At 39.1% G+C, this 11,899-nt stretch overlaps 1 protein-coding gene across 2 annotated transcripts in view; it reads right to left on the reverse strand.

Annotated features, from left to right (window-relative positions):
- LOC130921038 (protein phosphatase 1 regulatory subunit 29-like) overlaps positions 1-11,627 on the reverse strand; it is a 253,135-nt gene extending 241,508 nt beyond the window's left edge. For both annotated transcript variants that reach the window (XM_057844651.1, XM_057844653.1), the window contains exon 1: positions 11,537-11,627. The gene's annotated coding sequence lies outside the window, so the exon portion shown is untranslated. The remainder of the gene's footprint in view (positions 1-11,536) is intronic.
- Positions 11,628-11,899: the final 272 nt, after the last annotated feature.

An 11,899-nucleotide genomic window follows, 5' to 3' on the forward strand; every position in this document is an offset into this window, starting at 1 on the left:
TATTGAGTGATAGTTTCGCAAAAATCATTAATTTATGTAAGTAAGACCAGAGAGAAATATGTTCTAATAAATGAAAACCAAGTTTAAATATAAGACATTTTGAATACTTTATCTGTCATTATTCCTATTTTGCAAAGAAATCGCAATCGATATCGGAAAATCGGGCTTGAGAGAAAATAATGGGGATTTACTTGTTAGGCAAGTGGTTCTTAACTGGGGTTCGGCTTGAGTATGCCTCAAGGGTTCGTTGAAGGTTATGAAACATAGCCTTATTTTGTACGCTGACTAAATCTAGGCAAAGGCTAACCTTTTAGATAAGGTTTTGAACTACTTTGCCCTCAATTTAAGGCTTTATTCCATTTCTTTCAAATGGTAGCCCACTATCTAATGAGAGGAGAAATCAGTTTGGTCAGTGGAAGGTCTACTGGTACTTTATATGAGGAAGTATAACAGACCTACAGACAGTGTAAACTGTGTACATTTTTTTTATTGCATCATTTTATGCCATGAAAATAGTGTACGATGCAAGGATGCGATATGTAGGCATGAAAACAAAAAAGGAGCTGTGTGAAATGAGTTTAATTTCATTTACCAACGGGAAAGTCAACACCGAAAGGCAAAATGATTTGTCGTAAATTTGAAATCTGGAGGATATTTGAAGAGGAATTCACTTATGTCAGTTTTTTTCCATCCTCCGAATGGTTATAATTGTTTGACAATAATTAAATTTAAACATATATTCCCCCAAAGGGTTGATTTAGAGAGGATGGTGAATATCGGACTCGATTCAAAATTAATTTTCAATCCTGACTTTTTAATAAAAACTGGATATTGTGGGGATTGGGTGGATGACACGGTTGCTGATGGATCTCTTTCAAAAAGGATTTATCCAGAGTTGGTATGAACACTACAGCTAGCTCACTAGCAGCGGCAAAGAAAGGGGGATGGATTATTATTAGCCTTTCGTTTTAGCATGATTCTGTCATGTCATTCAGTAAATATTGATTGTTAACTGTTCCATATTAAATAGTAGTGTAGCGGTTATGAGGTTGATGTGTTGCATCGTTTGCATTTTTTGTAAAATTGCGACAGGATCCAGGTTCTCAATGCACCACCTGCCACTGTTTTATGAAATATGTCTACTGGTCCACGGTTCCAAAACGTGAGCTCACCACACATTTCCGAACATGTGAACATTTTAAATAATTTGGACGTTTCGCCAGAGAGGGGAAAAAAAGTCTGATTTCCATTTACAAGCTTCTTAGATTAGATGAAATGAAAGTTTTATGGTCCCCGTTGGGGAAATTGGGCCACGTTTATGGCAAGGTTGCAGGAGAGTAAATTGAAATTGTCCGTGGAAAACAGCCCACATGATTACAAGGGGAAGACATTACCATTAACTACGTCGGTCTATTGTTTGTTTTATTGTTTGATGCGTGAAAGGTTATTCACGTCAAAGATGTGCCTCATTTGTGGGATTTTTTTTGCCCCATATTCTTAACATACCCCCGCAACTCTCGTGAGGATAAGTGGCTCGGAAAATGAATGAATGAGTGAATATTCTTAACATTTTAATATATTTTAATTGTTGACTTGAATGTAAAAAAATTTTTTATTTTTTTTATATCCACTCAAATCCAAATGTTTTCAACCTCCTTCCATGCACTTGGTACCTGGAAATAAAAGTACTAGTTGAGGGAAAAGCCCAAGCAGCAGACAAGGATGTCTAGAGATGCGCAAAAGCATTGAGAGGGAGACATAATTTGATTTTTAAATTGAATTCTAAAAAAGTAAATTGAAAACAGCATAAGGAAGTTGAGAAGAAGCAAATAAGAGAGTTGACAGGAAGAGATCCCAGAGGAAATCAATCAAAATAGAAGAACATAATAAAACTGAGAACAACTTGAGAAAAACTACAAATTTGAGGGATAAGGAAGTCAAGAAGATGTTGAAAGGAACAGGTTAAAAGTAACACAAGGAAGCAGAAAGGAACAGAAGGAAGCTGAAATTAACATGAAGAAATCTGGAATGAAAACAAGGAATATAAGAGGAGCGTGACAAATGAAGAAGACTAGCAGAACATGGAAGTGAAAGCAAAGGAAAACCATGTTGAAATGAGAATTTGAAAAGAAATCAATTTACCGTATTTTTTGCACTATAATGCGCACCTGACTATAAGCCGCCACCCACAAAATGTGACACAAAAACGGCATTTGTTCATAGATAAGCAAAAGATATTAACCGGTAACACTTTATTTGACAGCGGCATCACACTACTGTCATAAGACCAAATGAACCACCATGAAGCTTTGAACCAATTGGCTTCAAAGCCTCATTGCTTCAAGAAACTTCATCGTCCCTCACTGCCCTCTTGGGGGAGACACTCAACCTCTTCTCCCACCTGCTGTCAACACTGTTGTTGTCCAACATGCCTCCTAGCATGCATTGCAGTGCTACAGATGTCAATAACAAGCAAAATTCATGTTCTATGGTCACAGGCGGTTTTTGCTATGGGCAATGTGGGCGACCGCCCAGGGCACAATCTATTTGGGGGCGCACAAGCGCCCTCGAGAAAAAAGAAAAAAAAAATTGTGCCGTGCCGGACTAATAAATTATATATTTTTAAAAAATAGAGAGCAGGCTCTCTGTATTGCGCTTTTGCTTGTGCATGCACGCACATGAACGCCATGGCGCCACCCGCTTTTTCTTCTTGTCCTCCTGCTGTAGCACTTGCGCACGGCCGAGGCACCGCCCTCTTTTTCATTTTCTCCTGTTCTGGCGCCTTGCACGTGTACACAACTCCACAACTCCTCATCCTCGTGGTACTTCTTTTTCAATATGGAGCAGCGAGAAGTTAAAAACAAACTGAAGACGGGCGAATGGAAGAGGCAAGAATGCACCGGTAGGAGTGAGGTGTGGAAAGAATTTCAATGGATCGTGGAAGATGCAACAAAAAACTGTGTCGGCTTCGTCGAATGCAACAAATATATACCAAAAACTTTCCAAGTTGGCAAGAAAAAGTGTTGTGCATCCCTGCAAGCACCAGCCGCAGCAGCTGCGAGAGAGTTTTCAGCGCTGCAGGCCGCACAATAGATCAGCGGAGAACGTCACTGAAACCTGCCAGTGGACGCAATCTTATTCCTGCATGACGACGACCAAAAAATATAAACAGTGTAAGTAAGCCATAATATCCTGCTGTTCAAATCGCCATTTTTAGCCCGAGACGGTCTAGTTATTTCCCCTATTTCACAGGAATAAAGAGCAGGACATGAGGCCGCAAGTTGCAGACTGCAGTCAAGGCCAGCCCGCAGTTTAAAAGCTTTTATTTCATTTGTATTTTTTTTTTAATAATTTATTTTTGGTATCGTTGTCATTACAATAAAGAATGTTATTTCAAAGCATTTGTAGTTTTTTTTTTTTTTTTGCTGCTGTTCCCTCTCGTCAGAGAGGCGCGTCCATGTGAGAACAATATCCCACACACTCAGAAATATATTTAAAAAACTTTCCCAGTGTTATTTCGTTGTATAAATGCTTTTATAATTCTCATAAAAATATGTAGACTATTTAGATATTGAGTAAACTTACATTTTTTTTCTGACAACTATGAATTCGTTACGAAAGACACTTATTTATGCACACAAAGGCAACACAAATGTGATCCTTTTGAATCTTCTCCTCTGTGTGTCTGCAAAACCGCATTTTTTTTTTTTTTTAATATTAAACTTTCCCAGCGTTATTTCGTTGTGTAAATGTTTTTATAATGATATAAAAATATGTAGACTATTTAAACATTAAGAAAACTTGTGTTTTTTTTCTGCCAACTCGAAGAAATGAAAATAAATTGATGCGGTTTTTTTTTTCGCGTCACTCCAACAAATTTTTTTAAAAATCGGGTTTTTTCGGGCTCGGGCCTGCAAATCTAGTTATTTGATCAGGTTCGGGCCGGGTCGGGCCTCAATACCAGCGGGCCGTGTCGGGTCAGACTGGATTTTTTAGGCCCGAACTAGGCTCTAGTCAGAAGAAAAGGCAGGGGGAGACGGGAGGGGGATCAGCTGCTCGCAACTGCAGAGTGAGCGAGCAGGACGAGTCTCACTCACTCTCAGAGGAAAAGCAAGGAGGGGGGCGGGGGATAGACTATTTTAATAAAATAACGTAAAAAACGTAACACATTCTTGTGTTTGATGTCGGCGGGGGGGTAGTTTGGATGTCGGGGGGGGGGGGGGGGGCGCTGATGGGGTGGTTCGCCCAGGGCGCGAAAGTAGCCAGGACCGCCACTGTCTGTGGTACCTATTTATTCAGTTACTGTTCCAGTTTTTTCATTATTACCAGTTATGGTATTTGGTAAGACTTTATTTATATGACATTGACACCTTAGACAGTCATTAGACAATCATAATTATGACATGACACTGTCATGAGCATTAATGAATGCAAATTATCTCACTTTAGAATGGATGTAAAAGATCCAAGCTGGCCATAAATGGAGTAAACATAATTTACTAGATGACACGTTATGACATCTGTCATAAGCAATTAATAATGCCCATGATAGTGTCATGTCATAATTATGATGGTCTTATGACAGTCTTATGACGCCACTGTCAAATAAAGTGTTACCAAATACCATAACCAGCAATTAATGAAAGAACTGGAACAGTAACTGAATACATAACTATCACAGAACATGAATTTTGGTTGGTATTAACATCTGCAGAGCTGCAATGCATGCCAGAAGGGCTGTGTTGCCTATTAACCCAAATACATCAACAAATAAGCCGCACTGGCCGATAAGCCGCAGGATTCAAATTAAATGAAAAAAAGTAGTGGCTTATAGTCTAAAAATTATGGTAGTTGAAAACAATGCAAAACAAAGGTTGGTAAAACACAGGGAAGATGAAAACGCAAATGACTTTCAGAGGAAAATAAGGAAGTGTTAAGTAATACAAGGAAGTTTAGAGAAACACAAAGACATTCACAGATAACAAAGAATGTGTGAGGAAAGCAAACAAGGAGGTTAGGATAATCATCAGGAATTTGAGATGGTCACAAAGAACAAAAGAAAGTTTAGAGAGAAAACAGATATGTTGAGAAGGACACAAGTGCAAAACGAGCCGAATAAAACAAAGTTTAGAGGAAGTTCGGCGAAACACAAGGAAATTGTGAGTAGCTACGCACGTGGAGGTTGTCCTAAACTTGAGTTGGTAGAACAATGCCGGAAAAGCCACCGCGGGGAAAAGACTATAGAAATTTTTGATTAGCAACTCCTTGTAGGGATTTTAACAAAACAAGTCGAGAGGAAACACGCCGCAGCACTCACACTGAACTTCCCGGCACTCGTTTGCCTTTGTCTACAAGTAGAATTATTCATGATAAAAAAAATTCTTCTCTCAAGTCGCCAGAATCATCCGACAGCCAAAAAAGAATGTGAGAATAGTGACAAATGTGAGCTTTTTCCTGTTTTGCATCTACCCACAGACACACACATATGCACACACAATTGGAGCACAAAATACCACAAAACAGGTTCTATACTTGTGTGCGTGTTAGTGTGTAGTCCAGAAGCCACAACAACACTACACACAAAACGTGTCATCAATTCCCGGCAGACGTTTTTTGAACTCAGAGCCTCGAAACCTCCATATTTCCCGCTGGCGACAACACACTCGCGCATCCACACTAACGCGAAATCTCAAAATACACAACTTCATGGGTGTGTTGTATTTCTTCATGTTTTACAAGTGATCCAGGGGCGACAAATACAGTGGAAGTGGAACAGAATAGGGGGCGGGGGGGTTCATCCAACGTTAAAGTTTCAAGGAATAAATAATGTTAGGCCAGTATATTAGAAAGGAAGATGAGAATAGCACAAAGAAGCTGCATGAGAGAGACAAAGATGGGAGGATTACAGGGATGATGAGGGGAACAAAAGGTCGAGAAGAGTACAAGAAAATTGAGGGAATGACCAGGTAGTTGAGAGGAACACAAGGGAATGGAAAGAGATAAGAAGGAAGTTGAGAAGATAATGAGAAAGTCGAGAGTTCTGTAAATTAAAATAAGGAAGTCATGAGGAAAACAAGGAAATCGAGAGAAACAAAGAACATCAAGCAGAACATATAGGAAGGTGGAGAGGCAAGAGGTAGTTTGGTGGAAAACAAACCATAAAGTGAAGAGAAATAGTGAGTCAAGAATTAAGGAAGGAACACAAGCAAGTTGACCTCCTGTCCCACAATCCAATCCTGACTATTTGTGGAGGTGTGGCCAAGTTATGTGTTGCTGATTTTTCAGCAGCTGCAGCATGTTTTCTCATATGAACAGAAACAATGCAGTGATGAGGCTAGTGGACGGGCAAGCCAAGCAGATGCTTGGGGCCCTGGCCAATAAAGGGGCCCCGAAGGGCTGTCAAAATGTACTCCACAGATACGAAAGAATTGGCCTTTTGAAATGACACCGCAGTTGCAAACCCCGCTTGTTTGCCTCCACAAGCATCAACTTGCACTTGACGCTGTCATTGGACCCCGCATATTTCGTGAAAAGCAGTGTTGTTTTCGTCAACAATGACAATGACGAAATTTTGTTTCAACGAACAATTTTTTTCGATTGGCGAAATGGAATTTAGCTAAAAGCCGACTTTAGCCGTTTTGTTTGGTTATTCAGCAATTACTGGGAAAAACTGATTGATTGCAACTTCTGGCTAAACTCCAAGGCCATGTCTATACGTAGCAGGGTATTTGGCAAAAAGAAGAACTTTTTCTTCGGTTTGCCCTATCATCCACGCGCATTTGGGGCATTTAAAACAAGGCTCTTGAAACTCAGTCCAAAGTGAAGATGTGAAAATTCTGCGATTGTGGCGCCATCATGTGGACACTGATAACCGAAGATTTTATTGTGGAATCATCACTGACTGCGACAAACTTTGCTCCTACGTCAAACATGAGACCAATGTTTTAGATCTAATTATTAGACAGGTGGTTTATGCTTTCATTTATTTACAAACTCTTGCAGTGCATCATATTGAAGAACATATGCGAAGGATGGGGGTATTATGGACAATTATATTTTTGTGCATTGTTATGAATGTACTTAAAGGGATCCTCGATCTTAAAGACAAGTAATTCTTAAAAGATAAATGTTAGTATGAGTTATAATAATTTGATATTAAAATCCCCCTTAATGTTTTCGTTTTAATAAAATTTGTAAAATTATTTGAAGTGATATGCTTGTTGACATCGCAATGCGGTGACGTCACCAGGCCCGCTGCCGAACTTCCAGCGTGTCACTCGTTAGCCACCCCAACATGTCGTCAGTTCTGCCCTTCCAATTTGAACCAGTGAAGAAGGAAAAGTGAAGGGCAGGACAGCACTGTCAGTCGTTCACAAGAGGAGCAACAAAGGCAAAATGCAGAGCAGGAAATACCTGATGAGACAAGAGTTGGGCAAAACTGGGGATGTACTTGCGTCAAGTGCGTCTCAATGACAACAGAGCGAGAAAGCGTATGCTGTTGAGAACTCTGGTTTTTGTTAGCAGATCTTCGAGGTGTGCTATTGCGTGATCAAACTTATTCCAATATAATTATGTAGATTGTTAGCATTCAGAACTGTCGTGTGCTTTACCTACAGTACAGGCCAAAAGTTTGAACACACCTTGTCACTCATGCATTTTTATTATCATGACTATTGACATTATAAACTCTCACTGAAGGTAATAAAACTATGAATGCACACGTGTGATAGTCATGATCAGAGTTTGTCGTGGTTGACCGTCCTCATTAAATTCGTCATCTGGATCGAGTGTCCTCCATGTCTTGTACATCCAACTCACATTTAGCTACGTAAGGGTAGTCTATATTAAGTGCTCGGCGTGTATCAGCTGGCCACTGTATCGCTGCATCGGACTGTCTGGATCAGTTTGAGTGGCAGCATCACTCATATTAGGTGAATACTGAACAGACACACTTACTTCCTGATGAACTGACAGTAGAGGTGAATTATTAGCTTCCTTCGAAGGTTCGCCTACCGCTGTAACGACAGGAGCGGCTTGCCTACTTAAGAGAGCGACCAGCATTATCTTGTCTTTGGCGCTTTATTGCGCCCATTTCACTCGCTATCCGAGCGCGTTGAGTCTTCTTGTTGGGAAATTAGTTGAAACAGCATTTGATTTTAGTCTCCGCTTATATCCAGCCGCTCCGGTGAGCTCTTTCATAAGTTGTCGTCGACTTAAAGCCTCGACCGCGGTAGGAGAAAAATGGCGAGAACAAAGCCTTGGGTCTTTGGGAAGTTTTGTCAGTCTACAGGCATTTTCCCAAACCTTTCTCCTTTTCTTGTTTATAGGAAATCTGTGGAGACTCACCCCTTGTTTCCATTTAACTCTGAAATTGCATCCAAAGCAGCACATCGTTGCAGTTTATTTTTTAGGCAGCAATACACAATTGTTGTATGCAATTGGAAATGTCCCAATTACGTAATCGCTCCGAGCCCGCAAAACATGGCGCCAACTATCCGTCAAAATATGTACTAAATATTATAAAGTATTGCCATTGATTTAACATTTTATGTGTTTCTAACATGTTTTAGTACAAGAGAACAATTGTGGTTTATTAGAGCCTACATGTCTTTATAAGATCGAGGATCTCTTTAAAAACAAACGAATGCGGTTGGTTTTGGAAGCTTTTTTTTCTACAAACGTGCTGGTGCAGACGTAATTATTCGGTTTAAAAAAAAACAAAAAAAAACTGCTAGGTGTAGACATGGCCTAAGAATAGCAAAAAAAATCCCAAATTTTCCAGTGTCAAACGCTCAGACATTTTTTTACATACAGTTCGTGGCTTCCAAGGTGGGTTTAATTGAAAATGGCGCACAGCTTTTCCTGCTGAGTGTGTATTATCATCCCCAAGTGGGTGTTGTCTTTGTACATGCTGCAATAGGTTTTATTTATTTTTTGATTTAATAGGGACATTGCACATGGATGAACATCTAAAAGATGTAAATCTGCCAGATTGTAGCAAAAAAAAAAATACTAATTTACATCCGCAGTCCCTAGGCAGGTAACACAAAGACACAAAAAGACAAAGAACAAAAGATTACAATAAAACAGTACAATACAATAGATTACTAAGAACTTACAAATCAGTGATTGCAGGACTAGTTTACTTTCAACCACTGCTTGAGCTGAGTTTTGAAGGTTCGTATTGTGGGACACTCCCTGATGGGGAGTGGTAAACTGTTCCAGATTTTACTGGCCTTTACGAAGAGAGAATTGTGACCGAAGGCTGTTTTTCTGATTGGGACCTCACAGTCCCCTCTAGAGGAGGACCTGGTCCTGACACCACTGAGAGTTCTTTTTTTTTTTTTTTTTTTTTTTTTTTTTTTAAGAGTCCGACATGGGAGGTGGGGCAAGTCAATGTAACACCTTGTACATTAGACAAACCGCTTTAAAAATTGTAAATTTTCAAGGCTCAATAAATAGTACTTTTTTTAAATGTTACAAAAATGGAATGACATTGGTTTTCTGGCAAAGATCTTTAACGATTTAACGAAGTAATGACATACTCAATGTGTGATAAAATCATTGAGTTTAGAAACATTCTAGCAGCTCCAAGTGTTATAAAAGATCATATTTGTTTAAAATTGTTCAGGTTGAATTTCACAGTGTTACATATTCTTTTAATATGGCTTTCAAAAGACAGTGTGGAATCGAGTGTCACTCCAAGGTACTTGAATTCAGAGACAATTTGTAGTTCCTGTCCTCCCGAAAATACACCTGAATGTTTGATATCTAAAGGTTTCTTTGTAAACATCATATGAACAGTTTTAGTTGTGTTTAGTAGATGGTAAAATTTGTTGAGCCAATCATTTATAGGAACCATAGCTAATGTGAGAGCAGAAGCTGTGACTTAAGTATTTTTTGCACTAGTGAAGATGACAGCGTCATCAGCGTACATTTGAAATTTAACATTAACACATGAATTATGAACAGAAAAATATGTGCCCGTTTGTTTATATTCATTTGAAATTGTTGGAAACCTTAATTTATTTTTGGACAAAAACTTTTGAATTTTACAGACGAAAAACATTTTGAGTAACCGTCGACGAAAACTAGACAAAATTTGTATGAGATTTCGTCGACTAAAACTAGACGAAGATTAACCCATTTTGAAATGACTAAAATATGTCCAAGACTAATAAGTATTTTCGTCCAAAAGACTAAGACTAAAACAAAAATTAAAAGGGCTGCAAAAAAACACTTGTGAAAAGTGACACTTAAGTGTTGTAATTGTAAGTGTATGTTTATTTTATTTGACATTTATTTATTCTATTATATGATTTCTATGAAATGTTATATACAGTACATACTGTATGTATTGTCTGCTAACTTTATTTTTATTTTGGTGTGGCCTTATACAATGTTATTTATTAATTGTGCATTTATGTGTGCAAAAACAACATTTTTGCTGTGTTCAGGGGTGGAGTTGGGATTTCTTGCTTAAAGCCCTAAGACACCCTTGCCACGCCCCTGCTTTTATGTAAATTCAAAAAGTATGTACACTGTACATGATTCAAGAGTATGGATTCAAGACCAGGGTTCATAAGGAAACCAACACTTTTGTTATCAAGGCTTTAAACATTATATTTTGTTTCTTACATTAATGCAGATGACGGCATTTCAGAAAATGAACGCTAAGAATTATAGATTACCGTGTAAAATAAATAAATTAATTAATAATAAATAAACTTTAAATTAAGTTGAATAATTATCCAAAGCAAAATTAAAATACATAGGAAATTAAGCTGAATGAATGTTCAAATGTAAAAATAAAAACACAATCAAATAATCGTAAAATCAAACTTGTCTTGATTCCATTAAAATGAAGTGTTTTATAATGTACTAATTTCCCACCCGTGAACAAATTTGAACCTCTGCAAGCTCCATGTCCCTCATCTACATATATAAAGTGAAAGATGTATCAAATGAATTAACTAATTTTGATAATGACATTACCCTGGTCCAATGGCATCTCCTCCTTACACCACAACACCCCCATCGCCATGACTCATGGTCGCTCCTTCACTAAAGCAACTTCACCGGCCCAACATGAAAAACTAAATCCATCACTGGACATTAGGCATAAGACAACTCGCCGGTCATGAGACCAGGATTGAGGAAGAGAAGGGCGCACAGAAGCCAATCAATCAAGTCACTTGAGGGGATACCCCCCCAACTCCACCTCCTCTTTCTCCAGCTGTCAATCAGTACGCACGCACACGCATGTCACAGGTACACACACATGCACGTACATATGCCTGCATTCCCTCCCAACCAATACCGCAATGTTGAAATGTATGCACGTGCTTCTTCTTTCTTGGCATGCATCTTAATCAAGCGCACACACCCATGCAGACCCCCACACCCCAAAAGACCGAATGAAGGAACACCGACCCGAAAAGCAGCCAGAGAAACATCTGTGTGAATGTGCCACATGGTTGTGCAGTAAAAAAAAAAGTGCCGAAATACTAATTATAACAATGTGATCCGTTTTTACCTCGTCTGGGGGTCCGTCATGCAGTTTGGCTGACAGAGTAGGATCCACAACGGAGGATGAGGTTCGGTGCGTTCCAGCAGCGGAGGAAGGCGAGAGTGAAGGAAGGAGGAGTGATGGGAGAGGCGGTGTGCTGCTGGAAGGGAGGGGGTGGGAGGAGAGTTGGAGGGGGTTAAGGATGGAGGGTGCTGGTGAATCGAGGCTAAAAGCCTCTTGCCGAACTCGCATCAGTGATAGCGATACAGTCAAGCATTGGAAAATGGGGGGGAAAGGGGCTGCTTTTTTTCAGCTTAAAGCGCTTAAGTAGAAAAAAAAATACTTTTATGTTTTAAAATGTAAGAGATTAGATAAAGATAATAGATTGTA

The sequence above is a fragment of the Corythoichthys intestinalis genome, chromosome 8 (genome assembly GCF_030265065.1).
Source record: "Corythoichthys intestinalis isolate RoL2023-P3 chromosome 8, ASM3026506v1, whole genome shotgun sequence".
In the NCBI taxonomy this organism is placed as follows: domain Eukaryota; kingdom Metazoa; phylum Chordata; class Actinopteri; order Syngnathiformes; family Syngnathidae; genus Corythoichthys; species Corythoichthys intestinalis.